The sequence below is a fragment of the Sus scrofa genome, chromosome 18 (assembly GCF_054392235.1).
Source record: "Sus scrofa isolate SSC_HxYL_T2T_F1_AM1 chromosome 18, Sscrofa_HxYL_maternal_Yorkshire_Landrace_v2.0, whole genome shotgun sequence".
Taxonomy (NCBI): Eukaryota; Metazoa; Chordata; class Mammalia; order Artiodactyla; family Suidae; genus Sus; species Sus scrofa.
Genome location: NC_139400.1, coordinates 52342148 through 52365865, shown reverse-complemented (window position 1 = coordinate 52365865; position 23718 = coordinate 52342148). Strand labels below are relative to the sequence as shown.

Genomic DNA, 23718 nt, shown 5'->3' with positions numbered 1-23718 from the left:
AATAATCCACGAAGTCCTTATTTTCCCTTCTCTTCTGTCCACCTGACCTGTAGGAATCAGAAATCGCAGTTAGCAAGAAGGATAAAAGAGCAGGGAAGGACAAGAAATCTCCCACCTCAGACACCTGGCTGGAAGCAGGTTGAGCCAGAAAAGTGGGGGAGGAGGCTGTGACTTTGACTCAAGTTTAAAATATTCGTACCCTGGATGGAACATAGTAATGACCTCACGTTGTGTGTTGTGAGTTGAGCTGCTGACAAATTTATTATCCAAAGGTAATCTAAAAGACATGGGACTTGCCCTAAATTTCTTTTGGAACAAGGAATGAGTTTACCTCCCTGGAAAGTTTGGACAATGGGAGACAAAATAAAGTGGCTTATAGCCCATGACTTTCGCTTGTTCAAAATCGTAGTTACATATATTAAGGTGCCAAAGAGTTATAAAATGTCCACAGCCCACAAATATTTTTGAGCTCTCAGAATGTCAGGCAATCCTGTTAGGGCTAGACATGGCCTCGAAAGCCCGTCCCTTTCTCTGCTGTTCATATTTTACACACTGAAAAACAAAATAATCATTCCGCACGCAGCATTTTGACGGGGGATAAGTTTCTTCTCTGACAAAGATAAATTTTGTTTCTTAGTTTTGACACTTACCCTGATGTATTACAAAGCGGGTGATTTGTAAGAAAAATTTGCATTTGTTAAATCTCAGAGGCATGATAAAATGGAAAATTGAGTCAATAGCTGGATAATTTTTTAGAGACAAAGTAATCAAAGCGATTGTAGAGTTAGCTGTTTGGTTTACAGTGCACAGAATGCAAAGCCTGGTGAAGTTTACTTTTGTAGAAAGCCACATGGGCTGCCCAGAAAGTCACTCTGCACACCCACATTTTATTCCTCTGCATAAGAAGGTACCTCCACGTAGCTCGGACCCCTCTTGCCTTCCCTCCTATTCTAATTCTCTTTCTCTCTCTCTTGTTCTCTCCCCTTCTCTCTCTTTCTCTGCTTCTCTAACCACCTTACCCCCCCCCAACTTTTTAGATACATACTTACTTCAATGTTATTTACATGTTAGATTTCTAGAATGCCCCCATCTAGGAGGAAAACATGCAGAATCAGTGTCAAGCAAATATCTCGGAATGTTCCCAGTGTCGTGATTTGCTTTCAGTCCCGCTGTGATTTTGGCCCCCTTTAGGATTTTGTATGGAAGCTGCTACGTGAATGTTCATTGATTTAGCCGCACGCAGTGTGAGCCAAGAAATCGTTAGTCCCTAAACGCTCTGTGTCTTTAGAAGCAGGTCTGAAAGCATCATATTGCTTTGTCAGTTTCCTGGGAGGGTGTTTCAAGCTTAAAAACTGTAGTCAATGTAAACATTTCCTGAGAAGGTAATTATTAGTATCTCCTGAAAATGGAGGTCCTGGCATCATGTAAGTTAAAGGAGAATGTTCTGATTAAGCAGCTGGTTTTATAAACAAGGAGGAGGAGTCACAAAGCAAAAAGTGTAGAGGGGGGGCTAGGAACGGGTGCGACAAAGTCCCTCGATGAGGATCGCAGAGGAGAGCGCTGATTGCCGAGAAGTTGGGCATCAACTCAGGGACATGGCAGGAAAAGGAGATCCTGGGAGCTACAAGAAAGAACACAGTGGTCCATCAGATGCTGCATGAACTGTTGTATCCTTAACCTGTGACACATTCACCCTCCAAGAGCAAACAAAAGTCCAGGAAATCTTGTGTCCCAGGTGATTTTTCAAGTTTTCTGTTTATTATTTAAATGTTGGGCAGATCACTTAATTCAAGATAATCCATAGCTAAGAGTTGCTGCAAACTCACGTCTGTCCTAGTATCTTTGTTAGCATCCTTGAGGGACCATGTGGGAATGTAATCAGATGAGCTCAAGGGGAAGAGCTTTGGGTGACTTGCATTCTGCAGAGCTCCCAGGTTTCCGTCCTCCAGCACAAGTATGAGTCTCTCCCTCCAGAGGTATGAAGTGTGTATAATAATTAATCCTCTTCTGGGAGTTCCCACTGTGGCTCAGTGGTAATGAACCCAGCAAGTATCCATGAGGATGTGGGTTTGATCCCTAGCCTTGCTCAGTGCATTAAGGATCTGTTGTTGTCGTGAGCTGTAGTGTAGGTCGCAGATATGGGTCAGATCCTGAGTTGCTATGGCTGTGGCATAGGCTGGCAGCTGAGGCCTGCAGCTCTGATTCGACCCCTAGCCTGGGAACTTCCATAGGCTGTAGGTGTAACCCTAAAAAAAAAAAAGAGAGAGAGAGAGAGAGAGAGAGAGAGAGAGTTAGTCCTCTTCATTTTATTTTATTTTATTTTATTTTATTTTAAAGGCCCAGAATTTATTTATTTATTTATTTTATTTATTTATTTTTTTATTTTCCCACTGTACAGCAAGGGGATCAAGTTATCCTTACATGTATACATTACAATTACATTTTTTTTTCCCCACTGTTTGTTCTGTTGCAACATGAGTATCTAGACAAAGTTCTCAATGCTACTCAGCAGGATCTCCTTGTAAATCTATTCTAAGTTGTGTCTGATAAGCCCAAGCTCCCCCTCCCATCAGGCAGCCACAGTCTTTTCTCCAAGTCTATGATTTTCTTTTCTGAGGAGATGTTCATTTATGCTGGATATTAGATTCCAGTTATCAGTGATATCATATGGTATTTGTCTTTGTCTTTCAGGCTCATTTCACTCAGTATGAGATTCTCTAGTTCCATCCATGTTGCTGCAAATGGCATTATGTCATTCTTTTTTATGGCTGAGTAGTATTCCATTGTGTATATATACCACATCTTCCGAATCCAATCATTTCTATTCATTTTAGATGTGGTTCTTTATGTCCAAGCCTCTTTACTATTAAGAATATAATTTTAGGGAGTTCCCTGGTGGCCTAGTGGTTAAGGCATTGTCACTGCTGTGGCACAGTTTCTCTCCCTGGCCTAGGAACGTCCACATGCTGCAGGTGTGTGGAAAGGAATATAATTTCATTGTGATGACATTTCCAAGAGAGCAGCCCCAAAGCTCCATCTGGGGGACAACAGGAGGAGGATGTACCCAGATCCATCCTTTCAACACGCATTGTTTCCCCTTCCGCTAGAGCCTTTGACCAGACCTAGGAAACCGAGACTTGAAAAGCCCAGTTTTCTGTAGTTCTCATGACCCCCAACCCAAGATCACTTCAAATAGTTTTTAGAGTTCTGCAGCTTCCTTTTCACATTTTGAAAAGTCTATTTTACAAATCTAAGTGGAAATCATTATCTATACCTAATTATAAAATAAGTACAATTTGCTTTGAAAAATCAACTCTTTTGAAACCTCCAGTTTTGGGGAACATAATAAAAGGGGCCTATGAGTTACAAGTTTGATAACTACGCATTAGTCAACCTCCGTTTACAACCACCATCATTCCTAGGGTGCTGGGCAGAATAACAGCCCCTCAAAGACGTCTTCCTTCTAATCCTGTGACTATGCCGTTATATGGCAACGGGGAAGTAAGAGTGCAGATGGAATTAAGGCTGCTGATCGACTGCCCTTGAGATGGGGAGATTATCCTGGTCCATCCGGGGGGTCCAATGTAATCACAAGAGTCCTTTTATGTGAAAGAGGGAAGCTGGGGGAGCAGAGTCAGAGAGAGATTTGACAGAGGAAGGGGCCACGAGCCAAGGAATGCAGACAGTTTCTAGAAGCTGGAAACACATCATTTGTGCCCACCTTCCACGCGAGCCCACCTAGACACAAAGGGCTGGGTAGTTTCCTGTATGCGCAGATGGAAACCCCACCACTGGGGGGACTGTCCCCACTCTGCCCCTTCTCAGAGGTGCCTCCTGTAAATATCCCTAAGCAGGTCTGCCTTGTTAGTCTCACAATGATTCCTTATTTATTTTCTCCATGGTACTTTATCCTTAATAATTTATTTGCCTCTTTGTTAGTTGTGCTTTCCCCACCAGCCCAGAGCTGCATGGGGACAGAGATCATTGTTTTGTCATGACTGTATGCACACTACCTGGCAACACGGTGGCCTGCAGAGTAGGGCACCAATCAATAACCGCCAGTCAACGTGTGATGAGCGGATGAGCCGATGACCCAGCAAATGAATGGAGAGAAAACAGAGACCTTATCCAAAGGGATCCATTACTGTAGCAGAGACAAAAGTAATAGTCCAGGGTCTTTTAGAATAATCGATTTTAAGAGGCCACCGAAATCTTTGAGTTAAAAATAACAGACCTTGCACTAGGGTTCTAAAAGTGCTTGGAAGGGCATGTTCTTTCAGTGAACTTCCATTTTCCACATGAGCAGCCTGGGGGGGGGGGAGCCGTGCTCTGTATTTGATTTTGTTGATTAATTCTACTGTCATATTTCTGCGTGTAGATCCTTCAGGCACACTCCTAATTTACACCCCGCTCCACTCCATTCGCCAAACCCCTCACTCCCCCCCCCTCCCCTCCCCTATCAAGATACTCAGAGTATTGAGTATATTATCCCGGGGCATGGGCTCATGCCATTTCAGATGACTGAGGGTTTTTGTTTTTTTTTTTAAATCTCTCTTCTTGTCCTTCCCATGGTTCCTTTTTGTTCTTTTGGGTTAGCGTGCACCAGGAGCATATGGCAGTCTAAGAGGCAGAATGCCCAACCCAGGGCTTCCCCTCCCACAGTCTAAGGGGGCTCTGAGGAAGGATGCCATAGTGTGCTCGGCTGCTTTGCTGGGAAGCTGGGCTGTTGTCTGGAGGAGGACACAGAGGAGGTCCCCCTGCCTGGCTTTGTTGGCTCCTGACGGGCCAGGCTTCGTGAAAGGTAGTGTGAGAGGCCAGAGTGCTGATTCCTGGAGCCACTGGTTAGACAGGATGCACCCTACCACCCAGGGTGCTTCCCACCCCGCCCTTCCATCTCCCACGGGGCAGGCATATGGCATTTCTACGGTGGGGGACCAAGGACTTGTGTTGGGGTAATTCCTGGAAACGCACAATGTGTATTTACTACACTTTCCTGCCCTCACATTGATGCTTTTGTGCAGATGAAGAACGTTCAAAGGAGCACCCAAATCAACATCAGGCAAAGATGTATCAACAGGCATGTTCAGTAATAGGAAAAAACGGAAAACAACTTCACCGTTCACATAAGGGAGTAGATAAAAGTAAATTACGGTACATCCATATAATGAAGTACTAGAAAGTCATTAAAATTGATCGTGTAGAAGAGGGTTAAACGACGTGTAATCATGTTCACATTTAATTTTGAAAAATCCAGGCTATAAAATAGCGGATACCATGTGACCCCATTTTTCCAATTAAAACCTTTTAATGTATACTACATAAATGATGAAAAGAATAAAGATCCGAATAGAGTGCTTATTGTGTACGTGTGGTAATAGGTAAAATCTTCTTTTATTCTTAGTGCCCAATAATATTTTTAAGATTTTCTATAATGACTACATATTTCTTTTGCACAGGGACGTAGACATCTAAAATGTTATTTTGCAAGTATTTTCAACAAACGTTATTTTACAAATCCCCAAATAAACACATAGGTCTAAAAAAGGACTATTGACAGAAGACTTAAAAAGCACAGCAAATCATTGGCGTGCAATAAAAAAGCCCAGTACCCTTGCTTTTCTGGTGTTCCCCAAACTTGTCCTAGACCCTGTCTCTCACTTTCCCTCCCACCCACATGTGCCCAGGCCTCCTCAGTATCTGCAGTGGCTCCAGCCTCAGCATCTCTGGTCACCACGCCCTCCATCACTTTCCCACTGCCCTTACCTTAGTTTAGCCCTCTGTCCTCTTCTATGGGACTTGTCTCCAGGCCTTGTCTCACACTCTTCTGCATGGGGCTGTCCTGTCCTCCTGACAGTCTGGCACAGGGGGACCTGTCTCAGGAGACTCAGCTCAAAGGCCACATGTCTGAGTCTTTCTTGACTGTCTCCACTTCTGTTCCTGGAATCAACCCTTCTTTATGCCCCACTCTTCTGAACTCTCTTACAGAAGCTTTAAATCTTGGCTGCATTTCTTTCTTTTTTTTAAACCTTTTTTTTTTTTGTCCATATGCTGGGCACCCGCAGTATATGGAAGTTCCCAGGCTAGGGGTCGAATTGGAGCTGTATCCTCTGGCCTACACTATAGCCACAGCAACACTGGATGTTAACCCACTGAGCGAGGCCAGGGATCAAACCCGTGTGCTCACGGATAATAGTTGGGTTTGTTACTGCTTGCTGAGCCACAATGGGAACTCCCTAAAACCATCTGATTGAGGTATGATTGACATGGAGGAGGCTGCACACATTGAATGCAGACACCTTGATGAGTCTGGGGATAAGTCTACACCTGTGAAACCATCACCACCCAAGGCCAGAGGTGACTTCATCACCTCCCAGTTTCCTTCCATCACTTTATCATTATTAATAGTATCATTTTCTAGTGCCCTTCATGGCACATACTTTGTATCAAGTTCTTTGTGTAAATTTCCCCATGGTGGAGTTCCTGTCCTGGCTCAGTAGTTGATCCTTGCAACATCCCCAGGAGGGTTATAGCCCCACTTTACAAATGAGAAAACAGAGACACAGAGAAGGTAAGTAACTTACCTAAGGCATCACAGGTAAACACTGGCAAGGATGAGGTCAAACTCAGGTAGTGTGACTCCAGCATCCCTACGGTTAACGTGTATATGTGCTGCTGCTTCTCATATTTAGAGGCCTTCCACACGTCTCTCTTCCCTACCACACTGTAGAGGAGGGATCATGGTTTAAATGTATCTTTATTTCTTCGACATCAAGCCCAGGGCTGGCGTAGAGCAATCTCATCATAAATATTGATGGACTGTTTATGCAACAAGTGGTTATTGAGCATCTGCCATATGCCAGGCATTGTTTGAAGCACCTGAAGTGCATAAATAACAAAAACACATCCAGATTTCTGCCCTCAGTGCCAAGGAGAGCAGTGACTTAGAGTCTAGTGAAAATGTCAAGGGCAAGTTGGGTACATGATTCGGGTGTTATTTACATGACATTTTCACTTCTTCTGTATCCATGTTTCACTAGATTACATTTTAAATTGGGGGTATAATTTGAGGCAGTGACGGTGCTGGAAATTAATACAAATTCTTCCTTTGTCACGTTGAGAGCTCAGTAACTCATCAGGTGTAAGTCATCTGTCGGCGGTCACATCCAGACTGCCTGATGCATCGTCCTGCTTTGAAACATATTTTTTGAAACTTCGCTGTGTGTCTGAAAATATCACCTTTCTCTCATTTCTTTATGTTCTTCTTTCTTGCCCATATTTTTGTTTTACTTTTTTTCCCCCCGGCTTTCCCCCCCTCCCCTCTGTGAAACCATCTCTGGGCTCCTTGCTGCTTCCTCTGGCACTTCTGTGCCCACCGTTATTCCTTTCCTTTTCTCTCTGCCTTCCTGGATGTGTATTTTTGAATAGTTGATCAAAACTCATGAAGATGATATGATTTTCTCTTTCAACCGGTAGGGTGAAAATGGCAAGGCATTGATCTGATCGAAACTTGTGTCACCAAGGACTATAGATTTCATCTGGGTGCAGAAGAAAGGCCAGCTCTAGAGGTCAGAGCAACCTCCTGAGGCAGATTTTATTTCTCTTTTATTAATAGCAGGGCAGAGATCCGAAAGGGTGAATTGTCTGAAGTCACCTAAGTAATAAAGAACATGTAAAAGGGTACCTTCTACACCACGTTGCGTACCACCTTCTAGAGAGGGGGGCTCTGAGAAAAATGGGCTTTTCCTGCTTATGGGATGTCTTTTTCTCAGGTCTTCTGTATTAAGACGAAATTGGGGTATTAAGAAACTCAGACTCTTCCCAAATAATGGCATTATTTTAAAACAAATGGACTCTTACAGGAATAGATGTACCCTATTATACTTGCAAAACACTCACTTAAAAATGTACCACCCGACTCTGCTGTTTCCTCATTTTGCCTTCCCTACACTCCAACCTCCAGGATTGGAAATTACTCATTCCTTAAACCCTACACTAAATTCAAATGGTCAGAGTGTGACCATAGAGCGCCCCTGCATTTATCAGCACGTTCCCTGTCTCTTGAGCAATCACACAGCCCAGATTTCCAGAACATTATCTTTATCTTTGGCATACGTTCTTTCTGTCAAACTCTGTTCCAAAAATACGGTCACTATTCCGGTATCTTTAGTCCACTCCGTTCTTTAGCCATTTGCCGTTGAACTTGAGCCTCACTAAATCAGCTCACAAGTCACCAAAGACCTGCTCACTGCCAAGGTGAAGCCTTTCCCTCAGTCCTAGTGCTTTTCAGCCGTCCCGAGATATGTGCAGTTGCTGGGTTAAGGCTCACCTTCAGGTTTTTCCCCAGGAACAACGGTCCCATTTTAAGAAGGGTTGGAGAAGAACTACCCAAGGCCCTAGCCTCCAAGTTGGTGGATGGGAACCCAAGCTGGAAGGATTCCCATGAAACAGAGGGACCGTGGACTGGGTGAGGAAATCTTTGCAAAGCAGCTGGGGCAAATGGCTTCCTGGTTGTGCTCCCAGAGGTATCAGCTTAGTCCTGGAAAAATGCACATGCACTTATGGCCCCCACCTGAGGCTCCCTGTTGCACCTGATCAAGCCTCTGCTGACCACTAAGGTTTAAGGTGACCACTGCATCCCAGGAGAGCAGTGAATTTAGACAAGGGCTGTCCTTAGGACCATGCTACTTGGCAAAGCCAGGAAGCAAAGATTAAGCTTCCTAAACACTAAATCATTCATTCCCACCGTGCTCCAGTTAGGACAGAAACTCTTATTGACCTTGACTCTTGATCTCTGCCTCTCTCCTCACATCCATGCCTTTGTTTCCTCTGGGGCAGAGCGGGAGTCTTAAGGTCTTTTGTGGGACAGAACTCACTGTAGGTATTCATCATTTTTAGACATTGTACACGATGCAAGAGCTCCTCAGGGTCAGAGTCCCAGCGTTCTGTCTGGGGTGTGCTGTTCCCTCTTTGATTATGGAGTCATCGTGTCCAGTCTCTTCTTGCAACCCTCCTTTTTAATCTCCTGTCCCTAGAGCTTGTCAATATATAAACTAATGATAATATTAGCTTGGGACAATATGACCCAGCAATTCTGCTTCTGGGTAAGTATCCACAAGAATCAAAAGCAGATCCCAACGAGCTACCTATACACCCATGTTCCTAGCAGCATGATTCACAATAGCCAAAGAGAGGGGTCAACCCAGTGTCCATCACTGGAGGAATGGAGAAACAAATGGTCATAGAGACACAGAATGGAATACTAATCAGCTTTAAAAAGGAAGGAAATTCTGACACAAGCCACAGCATGGGTTGACCTTGAGTCCATTACGCTGAGTGTAATCAGCCAGTCACCCAAACACAAATACTGTATGAGTCCACTTGTGTGAGGTACATAAAACAGTCAAGTTCACAGATGTACAGAGGGGGTCGCTAGGGGCTGTGGAAAGAGGGAAAGGAAGAGTTATCATTTAACGGGTTTAGGATTTTATTTCTGCAAGATAGAAATACTTCTGGAGACTGATTACACAACAGCGTGAATGTAGGTGTCTGAACTCTGACCTTAAAAATGGTTAAGGAGTTCCCATTGTAGCTCAGTAGATTAAGAACTTGACATAATCTCCATGAGGATGCGGGTTCCATCCCTGGTCTCACTCAGTGGGTTAAGGATCTGGCGTTGCTGTGGCTGTGGTGTAGGATGGCAGCTATCGCTCCAATTTGACGCCTAGCCTAGGAGCTTATGTATGCCACAGGTGCGGCCCTAAAAAAAAAAAAAGGTTAATATGGCAAATTTCATGGTATGTATTTTGACACAATTAAAAGTACAATTTAGAAAATATTTACCTGGGAAAAGGAATTGGAATGTTATACCACCAACAACAACAAAAATTCAGATAATTCCCTGTCAACTGGGATTTCTCAGTAATTACTGTGTACAGTATTCCTGAGCCAAGAGCCAAGAAGGATATTAAGATAAATACAGCATGGTTCTTGTCCCCAAGGAAATGGCGGTTTGGTCCAGGAAATGGGACATGTGCAGAATAGTAATTGAGTGAAAATTGGAAGTTAGGTATGAGGCAGAGCATTTGAGATGACTGCTTAATAAGGTAAACTGAGGAGGATAGGTAGGATCTATAGAAACAATTAAAACAATTTTTTTTTAAATTAGCTACCCCTTGTATTGAAGAATGAATCAGTAAGACTTTACAGCCCTTTATTTTTCTGAGTTATTTTAAAAAATTTTTTGTTGAAATATAGTTGATTTACAAAGTTGTGTCAGTTTCAGGTATACAGCAGGGTGGTTCAGTGATAGCATATAAGTATATATAAATGCATATATATACATAATCTATAACTTAATCTAAATATAATTTAGATTCTTTTCCATTATAGATTATTACAAGATACCTAGTAGAGTTCCCTGTGTTATATAGTAGGTCCTTATTGGTCCTTATCTGTTTTGTACATAGTACTGTGCCTGCCCCTTTCCCGCTTGGTAACTATAAGTTTGTTTTCTGTCTGGAATTTATTTCTGTTCTGTAAATTAAGTTCATTTGTATCATTTTATAGATCCCACGAATAAGTGATAGCATATGGTATTTGTCTTTGTCTGACCTACTTCACTTACTTCACTTAGTATGATAACTCCTAAGTCCATCCCTGCTGGTGCAGATGGATTATGTCATCCTTTATGGCTGCGTAGTATTCCATGGTGTATATGCACCGCATCTTCGTTAGACATTCATCTGGTGATGGAAACTTAGGTTGCTTATTTTTCCACATTCTTATAAACTGTTCTGAGATGGAATAATTCCAGCCATCCTTTCCAAGTGTCCCTTGATTAAATCAACACTGTGAATTTTAGGGACAGGAGAGTTCTAAATACCAACCCCCTCAGAGCTAATTCCATCTTTAAATATCAGCATTCTTAATACAAAAGAGCCAACCTGACAGTAATCTAGCATTCAACTGTGAAACTATTATACAATTTCCTGAATTCTTATGAGATTAAGATTTTTATCCTATCCTTGGAAAACAAAGCGATATAGGTATTTCTACTTTTTTGACTATCTCAAAAATAAGTGTATATATGAGAGATTTGGTACCAAGTATGCTTCTAACTCAAGGATCTTCCTATAGCTATGAAATGCTTTACTTTGTTTCTTTGTTTTTTGTTTTTTTGTGTGTGTGTCTTTTTTTTTTTTTTTCCCTGTCTTTTTAGGGCCACACCCAGCATATGGAGGTTCCCAGGCTAGGAGTCGAGTAGGAGCTGTAATCACCAGCCTACACCACAGCCACAGCAACACGGGATCTGAGCTGCGTCTGAGAGCTAAAAACCACAGCTCATGTAATGCCAGACCCTTAACTCGCTTAGCGAGGCCAGGGATCGAACCCTAGTCCTCATGGATGCTGGTTGGGTTCATTCACCACAGCCGTGATGGGAACGCCCTGAAATGCATTACTTTGTGATGGGGCTACCAGAAGGAGAGAATATACCAAAATTGCCTGGCCAAGCGTGCTTATTTTGATCTGATCTATCTTTCTCAGCACTGGCAGGCCAGCACAAAGATGGCAATTTCCCTCCCATATGATGCCACAAAGCCGATTGCTGAATCCTAAGAGTCCTAACTTCAGGCTGAAGGTGAAAATAACTCCTTCAGGGAGGTACAGTCTGCAGAATTAAGCTGATAAGCAATGACATTGCATTAGGAGGTTACAATAATAGGATCATCTTAAATTAAGCTCCCTGAATGAATAAAATAAACCTATTACTCTGAGGTTCACCTCAGCCTTATAAAATGCCTGGCACATCAGAGTTTCTGGGAAAATGTCGAATAGACGATGTGAAAAGGGGATATTCTGGTAATGCAATGATGTGGTTGAGGGTTATCACACATGATTCATTTTTTTAATTCACCAAATGTATTGACCTCTCACTTTCTAGGTGATATAGCAGTGAGCAAAAGATAAAAATCCTGTCTTTAGAAATCTTATCATGGTAAATAGTAGTAGGAAGGGGTTTCTGGCACACCGTGGTGGGGTTGAAATCTTAGATAGGGTGGACCACATATGAATTATGAAATGTCTCAAAATTGGAACACACAGAAGATTATGGTATTTAACACCAGTCAGTCCGTATAGTGCAAAGGCCAGCAAAGATATGAGGAAATTGGGTTCCAGGCCTCGCTTTCGTTCACGAGCAACTTAGTCACTCCTCCGGACTCAGTACATAGCTGTCAAACGAGCTCCAGGTCTCTTCCAACTCTCAAATTCTGGGAGTATTCATGTTTCTCCGATGATTCAGGAGACCCTTCCGGATCTTCGAGTCCCACAGCATTGTCAAGGTGAAAACCAATTACTATGAACACAGTTCATTGGAGTTTGCTGGTCCTTTAGATTTTGGATAAATAAGAATACTTGCCATACACACACACACACACACACACACACATATGCACATATGTATATAAAATGCGTAATGAAAGCAGGTTGCTGTGCTCTGAATGTTTGTGTCTCCCCCTGCCCCCCCGAGATTCACATGTTGAAATCCTGCATTAGGAAGTGCAGCCTTTGGGAAGTAGTTCCGTCATGAGGGGGGAACCCTTATGAATGAATTTAATGCCCTGAACAAAGAGATCCCACAGAGCTCCAAAGCCCCTTCTGCCAGGTGAGGATGCACTGAAAAGTCTGCAATCCTTACTCAACCATGCTGGCAGCCTGCTCTGGGACTTCCAGCCTCCAGAATTGTGAAAAGTAAATTTTTGTACTTATAAGCTACCCAGTGTGAGGTATGTAGAGAGAGCCGCCTGAACGGCATTATACCTTGTTTATTGGTTATAAAACTGCCATGCTTTGGTAATCATTTTCTTCCCTAGTTTCCGGTAAGGCACCTTGATTCTTTTCATTGGAAATACAGGGAGAGAGCCATTTATGTAGTACAAGTTGACTGTGGTGCATTCGCCTGCAACTTAGTAGTTACAAAGTCTAGTTAGAAACACGTATTCACTATTACACCAATTTTACGCGACAGTTAGACATCCTTCGAGATTGTCAGATGAGATGAAGTTATCCAAAATGATGAGATTACCAGGTATAAACCAGCCCATGTTATGGATCTGTGGCATCTTTATGCCGAAAGCCAGTTTTCAGGCAAAGCTGAATGAGGCCAGAACTGCTGACTCCAGTGTGATGTCTAACCTTACTGAACTCATACAAAGAAATGTGATTTTTGCCACAATGTTGGGATTATAGTTTTAACTTGCTAAAGCAAACAGGTCAGCTTTCATGGAGTAAGAATTTCCTCCAGATAATCTCCTCTATGCCCCCCATCTCTCTCTCCCTCCCTCCCTGCCTCCCTCCCTCCCTCTCTCTCTCTCTCTCTCTCTCTCTGTGTGTGTGAGTGGGGGGGGTGGTGGTTGGGAGGTTAGTGAGGTTTGGGAGGATGGAGAATCATGTGGTTTCTGGAGCTCTGTAAGTAATTATTTGCTCTGCTGATCAAAGCAGTGTTTTGTTGCTATAAAAAGGGGTGTAGGTAGCCCAAAAATAGGTTGCAATTTGGTCATTGTACTGGAGTTCTAGGAAAACAGATTGTTCTTTTGAATTCCCAAACAATAATAATTTGTTGAGGACATTTGCACCGTCATAATAAGTAACACATCTTGATAAGAACGCCTTGCCTTGGCAGAGCGTCTATAGAAAAATCACTACACAGATAATCAGAATAGCTATGTTTAAATTAAATTAAGTGGGCACGGAGGGATAGGAGTAAATAGGGAAGGAGGAAGTAATTGAAACAGCAAGTCGTCTGAGGCATAGAAATGGAAATGTGTGTAAACGCTGCAAATTTAAAAGGCATCCGGTGCCATAAACTATGTTCTTCATTTTTCTGGAGTTTTGAATAGGGGCAAGTCATGATTTAATGAAATGACCATGGAAAGAAATCAATACATGCCTCAAACTTGGGGAAGAAATCTCTTCTCTCTTCGTATGTGCCACTTAGGGACCAAAGGGTATTTCTCAGATTCTTGCTGCTCGAAGTGTGGTCCATGGACCAGCAGTACTCGGCATCCTGGGAGAATGGCAGACATGCCAAATCTCAGTCCCCATTCTAGACCTACTGAATCAGAATCTGCAGAATGGATCATCATGTGATATATATGCACAGTGAAGTTTAAGAAGCATTGCCCTAGAGTTGTTATAACAGTTTTTTCATCGATTCGGTAAATGTTTGGGGGGAGCCCCTTCCATGCGCTGGACGCTAGAGTAGACGATGGGAATGCATGGTCCCTGCACTCAAGGAACACATGACTGGAATGGGACAAATGAGATATTTCAAAAGTTAGAGTCAAGAGGCTTTGGGCTTGGCTGTGAGATGTCATGGTGGGGATGTGGATGATGCCTCAGTGCTAGTCCCAGGCACGTGCGTGTTGCTGGTATGTGTATAACTAACTCAGGGTAAAAGAGAATGTGTCTGACTTTGAAATGTTGAGTTTTGAGGCAGCCGTGGAATCTGCAGGTGGTAATGTCTAGCAGGCAGTTGAAGTTGAGAGTAGGGTTCAGTGAATGATGGCTGCATAGACAAAATCCTGCCCTCGCTTTGTTTTGACAAATAAAGTTTTATTGACATGCAGCCGTGCACATTGGTTTACCCATTGGCTGTGGTTGCGTTCACCCTATGAAGGCAGGGTTGGGTGGGTGCATCAGAGATGAGACTCCACGTGGCACACAAAACCTAAAATATTTTCTCGCCTGCCTCTTACAGGAAAAGTTTCCCGAGTCCCGACCTAGAGCGTAGCAGGGAGGCCTGGGTTGGAAACAGTCGTGTGGCAGTCACAGCAGCCAGGGGGCTGGATAAAGACCCTCCTGGGAAGTGAGAAGAGGAAAGGGCAAGATCAGAGCCCTGAGACAGATACCGTTTTATGTGCTTTCTGTGCCTGGGGTAGCTCCCCTGGCCATTCACATGCTTCTTTTATCCTTAGAACTTTTACAGCAGTTTGGGCATGTGTGTGTGTGTGTGTGTGTTAACATGGCACTTACAAATTTATTAAGCCAAGAAACGTACACTAGTTCGGTGACCCATCCTGTAGATAATGTACGATCCTAATAATTTAGCAGAATCTGTGTGATAACAAATAATGCTCACCTTTCAGCAAAAGCTGTAAGTAATATAGTTCAGGTCTAATAACAAAAGAATCTCATCTTCTCATGAAATGAAAAGGAAAAATGTCATTTCATTATAAATTCATTTTGCCCGACTCTTGTGGCTGGCATGGCTGTGCAGAGATGCCCGCAGCTCCTACCAAGCCCCTGTCCCCTTAATAGGGTCGCATGGGGCCCCAGCTGGCATGTTCTCCACGCTTTGCCCAGTTGTGGGGCTGCTGGTCCCCCCAGATACAGGGAAGTGGATCCGACAGAGGGGATCTGCAAGGGGGCAGGATGCTCTCGGAGCAAGGAAATCGTTTGAGGCCTAAAGAGGGAATTGCGTGTGTGAAATCTGCACATTGAAAGCCATTCGGTGCCATAAACTCTCACGCACTTCTCAGGAGTTGTGCATGAAATGTTTTAACGGAATTGCCGCAAAAAGTTAAGGATTCAAGCCTCAGTTCTGAGCCCACCTTCGTTAGGTAAATAACCTGGATAGCGTAAAGTCCTGGGCTGGGAGGTGAGGTGGAGGTGAGTTGAAGAGGAGAGAAAGGGTGCAGGGGGAGTCAGCTCAGCACCCTCCGCTCAGGGCAGAAATCCCACTGCCACCTGCTTTTCAGACCAGCCTCCAGGCGGTCTTTGGCCTCTCGGGTGCCAGGCATGGCAGGTGGCGCCTTTGCAGACACCCTCCAGTTTCACATCCTCTTGGACACAATTCAGGCATCACAGAGCGGCCAAACTTGTAGATTTCGATTTGAGATGTAAGGTGCTTACCTCCCAGAAGCTCCAGGAGCCCTTTGGATAAACCTACAGTTGCAGACTGCAGCCCTCCGTTAGAGGCGCTGAGTCCGTTTCCACAAAACGACTTTATTTTCTGCCTTTCTCCCCGGTCCCTCTGAGGGCCCAAAGCCGTCTGTTCACAATATTGCAGTGTTGGAGTTTTCTTACAGGGCCCTGCCGCATCTGGGCATTTGTTTACTCTGGAACCGAGTGGCACCAAATCCGTTGTCACATCTTGCTTTCCCCGGGTGAATGAGCCAGTGTTGCAATGCCCAGTTCCTTTGTGCAGGCTCCCCTCCCCTCCCCCGCCCTCCCCGACCCCTCTCGGGGTTATTTCCGCATTGTTGTGACCCTCCTCTAGGGGGTGGAAGAGGGGATTGCTGAGTGGGATGATGGGCCTCAATATTTAGTGAGGAACTGGACTCACTGACCCCTCCCCGGTCCCCAGGTAGGTCCTATAGATTTCTCCGTTAAAGAGGAAGGAAGAGAGGTTTAGAGGTGTTAATTTGCCCGAAGGGTTGCCGCCAGGGAGTGATGGAGCTGCTTGAGGACCGTATCTCCATCTCATCTGTCAGACCCGCAGTGGGGCTCTTCACCGCCAGGCCCGTCCCCAAACCTTACACCCTGGAGGCTGGAGTCCCAGAGCCACCCCTTGGTGGCTTCTGAGTTCTGCACTTTCAGCCTCCGGGGAGCTACTCCTTTGTCCTCCCCTTGCCCTGTGGCTGAGACACAGTGCTGACCACGTGACAGAACCTCTGACCATCACGGGCATCCTCACCGTGGTTGGCTAGCCAGGCGTTGGGCTGGCATCCCCACAGGTTTGTGACTGTCCACTTTCTGCAACTTCATCATAAGAAATTCTCTTTCTTGAAAGACCGAAAGCCAAGTAAATATAAAAGAAACATCAAAGCCAACAGAGCAACTTCCGGGATGCGGCAATTCGCCTCCCGAACATCTGACTGCCGGTTGGACCTCAGACCCGGCTCGGGATCATGATAGGAATGATGGTTCCCAGGTTATAGCTGCCATCAGACTGTCTGGCCACGCCTAGATGCTCTTTTCCTGGGGTTCTTGCCTTCTCGAAGGTTCTCTGCCTCTTCCCTCTGGTGCTCTCAGAGTTGCTCCTTTGGCCTTGGGAGACCTTGTTCTGACCAGTGGTCATCATCTGGCCCTCTCCATCCAGCCTCCTGGTGTACCCCTTCTTTCTTTCCCCCCACAGCCTGTCTGCAGGGGTGCATCCGCTGCCACCAGAGAGACCAAAGGCGTGCCATCTTTCCTGTTCTCCAACCCCAGGATCTAAATCACTGAAAATTAGACCCAGTGCTGGGAGCAATTAGGTAAATGCCTCCCTCCTGGGAGAAAGTGGCTTCTTTTAAAACTTGCTTCAGAATGACATTTCTTTAAAACCCCCTTATCTCTTCTGCAAAACAGGCTGCCTGGGGAAGGCTTTACAGACGATTAGCAGTTCTGGTACACGGCTTCCTGGGTGGAAAACAGTGGGCATTTTTGAGGAGAAAGATTTCTGGGTTGTTTCTCCCTGTATTCCTAAGATTGCCCTCTGGTGCGGCTGCCCAGGATCTTAAAGCAGGTGACGAGAGGGCTGGTTGGTGCTGACCAACAAGGGGAGGACTTGCCGTGCTCCGTGGTGTAGGGACGTGTATCCATAACGCAGGCTGACACCAGGAGCAGCTTCGGGGGGGCAGGCACTCAGGGACTTGCTGATCTGTTCCCCGCAGCTCTCCTGCGAGAGAGGAGCTGTCTAACCAGCCCTGTTTCATGATGATGAAACCAGGCACAGAGCAGTGGACTCACTTACCCAGAGTCACGCAGCTCATGGGTGGTAGAGACGGCCTTTGCACCCAGGCAGTCTAGTTTCAGAGACTGTGTTCACACCCACTTTTTCTTTTTTCTTTTTGAGGCTTTTTGTCTTTTTAGGGCCATACCTGCGGCATATGGAGGTTCCCAGGTTAGGGGTCAAAGGGGGGCTGTTGCTGCCAGCCTACGCCGCAGCCACAGCAATGTGGGATCCGAGCCGCATCTGTGACCTACACCACAGCTCACGGCAATGCTGGGTCCTTAACCCACTGAGCGAGGCCAGGGATCGAACCCCTGTCCTCATGGATGCTAGTCGGGTTCGCTAACCACCGAGCCACGACGGGAACTCTCGACACCCCATTTTCTACATCTCTTGACATGAGAACATGGAAGGTTTAACACGGCCTTTACGGATCTCGTGGACTTGTTAGAGAGACATTTACTGATCTAATTTAAGACATACTGTGTTAAATACCACATAGAAACACAGAGTAGGGTGCTCTTAAGCCCTGGATATTTTTGTGTGGTGTAAAAAGCCAATTTTGAAACTGCCTTCTATCCCAGAGCATTATCAGCCCCTCAGATAATTGAGGAAAATGAGGCAAAATGAGAAGAAGCTGCCTATCCAAGCCCTTTTCTTGCTTTGTAATTCACCACTAACAAGGGGCAAATGGCTCTTCTCACGCTGTTTCCTAACAGCTCTGCCTGTGCTCACCACTGAGTCCCCGTCTTTCCTGGAACCAGAAGTTCTAAGTCAGTCCCTGATAACTGGTACTTATAAATGATTTGTAGCAGGGACAGTGTCCTGCAGAAAGGTGGAATGTGACTTTACCCGTTCAAATAGAGATGGGTAAGGATCCAGATTCCCATCACGATGGAAGCACCTTCACTAAATCTCAAGCTTCCCTGCGTACAGAACGGGCAAAATCAAACTTGCTCCCGCCTCCTCCTTACCTGGTGGGAGTATTGTGAAGATAAAAGGCAATAATTGGTCTGAAAATGCCCTGAGCTCCATAGATGAAAGCTCTATAAAATCCCACTGTATTATTAAACTGGCTTTATTGGGATTTCTGTAGCTCATAGAAGTAGGTCTTTCAGCCAGTAGTATGGAGACCCAAGGCTTTCTTCCAGAAAGAGAATGTTTATGGCAAATAGAGTCACGTTAACACTCTCCAGGTCAGGGACAGCCTCAAGGGAGGGGGTGGACACACTCCTATTTGGGGAGCACGATCAGCCACGCTTGAACGTCTCCTGCCATGGGAAACTGCCCACGTCCTGAAGCTGCCACTTGAGACCGTTAGGAAGCACTTCCTTGGGTTGGCACTAATTCTGTTTCTCTGCCTTCCTGAAATCCAAAGCACGTCCACACCTGGCCCTTCGGCTCTTTGACAACACACACCTTGCTCACCCAGAGAGAGACATCGCTAACCCAGCTTCCTTCAGCCACTGCTTTTTAGGACTGCACCCATGGCATATGGAAGTTTCCAGGCTAGGGGTCAAATGGGAGCTACAGCTGCTGGTCTATACCATAGCCACAGGGACTCGTGATCTGAGCCACATCTGCGACTTACACCACAGCTCACAGCAAGGCCAGATCCCTGACCCACTGCCAGGGATCGAACCCACATCCTCAAGGATGCTAGTCGTATTCATTTCCGCTGAGCTGCAATGGGAACTCCCTCTGGTGAGGTTTTTGAATCATCTCATTCTACTCATTCTCTTCCAGATGTAGTCCATTCCTTCCCTAATATCGTAGAGGGCAGCCCCTAGAACCACATAGGACGGTCAAGGTCATCTGACCAAAGCAGATGGCCACCTTATCATTCTGTTAGCACCCTCTGAGTTCAGAGTTTGCTGGTAACTTTGTTACACTAGCTACTCAAATGACACCAACTACAACTGCTATGTCTACATCATATGTCTTCCGACTAGGGTGCGTCTCCCCATTATTGGCAATGATTTTTTTTTTTTTTAATTCTTGGCAAAAGTTACATGTATCCCCCTTAAATGAAATTTTTTTGAATTTAGTGCCAGGCCATTCAGATCTTTTTAAATCCCCATTTTACCTTCCAATATCTTACCTACCCCTTGCAGGTGGCAAGCCAAGCTTCTGAACCTTTATTCTGGAAAGGGTGAAGACAGACTTGTCGCAAATACAGTGACCTTTAATTATATCTCCTATACATGGACCATTTTGATAAAAATCCTCTCACATTTGGTCAAAACATTAAAATGTTGCCTAGGATAAGGCCAAGAAATATTTTTCTATCAACTAATTTGTACCCTTTGTAGTTATCAATCATCAGATTATTAATCTGCCGAATTATACTGGCCTTTATCCCATGTGTTGTCCCCTGTCCAAAGTGCTTTCTCTGATGTCCCCATCTTAGGACTTTATTCTGGGAAGAAATGACTGGCATGACTATGGCTTGAGCTGTGAGTGTGCCTGTGACACCACATTATCAGTTTCTTTTTCAACCCATTCCATTTATAACTTCTGGGACCAATTTCAAGCTGAACCACCTGTATCTTAGAGAACTTTCCTCCTCTTTAAAAAAAAGGAGGACGTTTGCCCAATTCCTTGCTTGTGGCCCCTTCTCATGAGTCATGGCTTCCTCCAAGGCCTCTGCCGGCAGCTTGTCCATCCCGTTTGCAGGATTCCTCTGAGCCCAAGTGTATTTTGTCTAGGGGTGAGATTTGAATTCTTTTGGAGCAGACACATGTCCTCCTCCTATCTAGTGGATCACACCCTGGGCTCTTTTTCCTTTTCACAATCTTAGTTTTGTCCTTGGCAATCCAAAGGCTCTTCTCCCTGGCGAGGAAACCAGGGGCAACTGGTAGAGGAATTGTGCCTCTTTCTGGCATCTGTCAGCATCACGCCTTGCATGCCAGGCAGTTGACTCAGGCCTTTTTTGATATTTTGGTTCTGAGCCTCACCCAATTCTTTTAAATGTTAACTTTCCATCTCTAAGTGACCCTCATTAAAATGCAAATACCTCTCAGAAGGGTTGTTGGACTAATAGCCGGTGTGTAGTTTCAGGGATGAGGGTGAGTTTTAAGGGAAGACACCCCATAATTGCTCACTTATGGCTGGGCTGAAACATCACACTTTCCTGGGCCACTTTACTTGGTCCCGCTGAATGGAGACGAGCCCAAGCCCAATTCATTTTGGGGCTCTGTTCATGTAATATTGTTTGCAGGAACTAAAGGCAGAAGAGGTGGGAATTAGGAGTTAAGAGACCTGGTCATAGTCCTATGATCTGCTCCTAAATAGGCTCAGAGATGTTTATATCCAGATCTATAACATGAGAAACTTGCATTCGCTTCAACTCATCTGGAAGGTCTTTTCCAGCATGATTCTATGATGCTTTATTCTAATCCAATCCCCCCCTTTTTTTTTTCCGTTATAGTTGGCTCTGTGTCCTATCAGCAAGTTATGTCACCTCTCTAGGTCTTAGTTTCCTCAACTTTAAAGATAAAGGAATGGCTGTCGGTCTGCAGTTTTCTACATGAGCAGGGCTCCCAGAAGCCTGGGGAGAAGCAGGATAGGGTGGAGGAGACGGACTTCCTGTCCTTCTCCCCCCTTGTTCAACCAGAACAGCTCATTATTCACCCGTTGGTCTTCTGCATAAGCTTTCATCCAGGGAAACGGTTTTGTTGTCATTGCTTCGTTTTATTTCTGCCTGCTAGTGAATGTATCTTGGTATGTCCATAGAGTGTAATGTCATAGGAGACTCTGCAGCCCCCATCTCACTCAAAAATTAGGTAGTAAACTCCTTGAAAGCAGGGATCAGGATTTATCTTTCTATCTTCATTACCCTTCCAAGAGTTTAAAGCGTAGTAGATGTTCAACCAAAATGCTTGTTGGATAAATAGGCAACGATAATAATAATTGTTATTAATAAGCTCTTATTCCAGGCCAGGCATTCAGTGTTTTAATGGGTTGCCTCAGTTAACCTTTAAAATAAACCTATCAGGTAGGCAATCCCCCCCCCCATTTTATACATGCAAGAATGCAGGTAGTAAGATAGTAGAATGGAGGCAATCTGATAAATATCAAAACCAAGGCTCTTTTTTTTTTTTTTTTTTTATCTTTTTAGGGCCGCACCCAATGGCATATAGGGACATTCCCAGGCTAGGGGTCAAATCAGAGCTACAGCTGCCAGCCTACACCACAGCCACAGCAATGCTGGATCCAAGCCATGTCTGTGACCTATACCGCAGCTCATGGCAGCGCCGGGTCCCTGACCCACTGAGTGAGGCCAGGGATTGAACCCGCATCCTCAGGGATCCTAGTTGGATTTGCTTCCACTGCACCACGACGGGAACTGCAAAAGCGAGGCTCCTGATCACCTTGTTTCATGGCGGTGCTTCTGTCTCTGGGACATACTGAGTAAGGTGGATGAGGAAGCTGAAGAGCAAGGCCAGCCGGATGGGGAGTGGCAATCTGAAGACACTCCCAGGAGGGACAGGTCAAGGTGGAGGGGAGAGTGGTTAGACGTGAGGCGGCAGGCCCGTTCCACACGAGTGAGTTCCCTGGACTACCAGCATTAGCATCACCCAAGGATGCTTCCGAAACACAGATTCTCAGGCCCCACCACAGACTTTCTGAATCCAAAATGCTAGAGGTGAGGCTCAGAAGACTGTGTGTTGGTAGGTCTCTGGGGGGCTCTGGTGCACACGGAGAATCCCTGCAGTGGCCCAGCTCCTGAAGCGTCTTTGGTCTTTTAAGATGAGGCTTCACAAGAGGTTGGCTTGGACTGAGGGACCAAGTATCACGTTCCTTTCTGACCTTCTGTTGAGTCTGTAACCTGAAGCCCATGCCATAACTCCCGATTCTTTCCTGTAAAATGTGGTTGATGAGGCCTGTTCCCCATGGGGATCGCTGGAGAAATGGGTAATTAGTGGTTGCAAGGCACCTGGAGCCCAGAGCGCCCCATAAATACGGTCAGCTAATAACCAGTTTATGACCTTAAATGCTGCCTGCACCTCAACGCATTTAGCATGTCTTCTCTGAATTGTAAAGTAGACATTTAATAGTTTAGCACTTGCACTTATTTTTTTATTCATTCTTTAACCCCAAATTGTGTGTGTGCGCGCGTGGGTGCGTGTGCGCTCGCATGTGCACGTCCTTCAACCTTCCCAAGAAAATGGGTAAGAAAGAAAACGTTTGAAAAATCAGGACCTTTTGAGAAAATAACCTTTCCAAAGCATAACGTTGGATTGATTGTCAAGCAGATTCCGAAGACTCAGGGATAGTGGGTGCCAGCAGTAATGCTGGTTCTTTGAGATCCCAAGCTGCAGTTATTTAAAGACAGTTCCCCTTGTGCAGTGTTCTCAGTTCTGCACATCTTTCTCGCAATAGCCCCCCTTTTTCCGATTTAGAATGGAAAAGGCTGAATAACATTTTTCTGTGTGGTCATTCTTCATTCATCTTAGGCAAATACTTCCTTTTTTAGGCAAGACTGCTTGTCCTCTGCATACACTCTGTTTAGATTAGATTTGCAAGAGTACAGGCTAGTTTGTTTTACTCCAGTACAAAGTAGCTTTTCTCCCCTTCATCTTAAACAGACAAATGGTTAAAAAAGACCCAGATGGGAGTTCCTATCGTGGCTCATCGGAAACGAATCCAACTAGGAACCATGGGGCTTCGGGTTCAAGCCCTGGCCTCGCTCATTGGGTTAAGGATCCGGCATTGCGGTGAGCTGTGGTGTAGGTTGAAGACACGGCTCTGATCTTGTGTTGCCGTGACTGTGGTGTAGGTCGGCGGCTACAGCTCCGATTAGATGCCTAGCCTGGGAGCCTCCATATGCCGTGGGTGTGGCCCTAAAAAGACGGAAAAAAAAAAAAAGACCCAGATGGAGACACAGCAAAAGCATTTCTTCTGAGAGGTTGACTAGGGTGTAATTTACCTGGAGGTGAAAGATAAGCAAAGATATATGCATAAAAGAGGCTTTTATGCCAACAGTGCAGTATGGAGAAAAA

The 23718-nt window shown here is 45.0% G+C and overlaps 1 protein-coding gene across 1 annotated transcript in view; it reads left to right on the top strand.

Annotated features, from left to right (window-relative positions):
• CHN2 (chimerin 2) overlaps positions 1–23718 on the top strand; it is a 299981-nt gene that overhangs the window by 97208 nt on the left and 179055 nt on the right. The gene's annotated exons all lie outside the window — the stretch shown is intronic.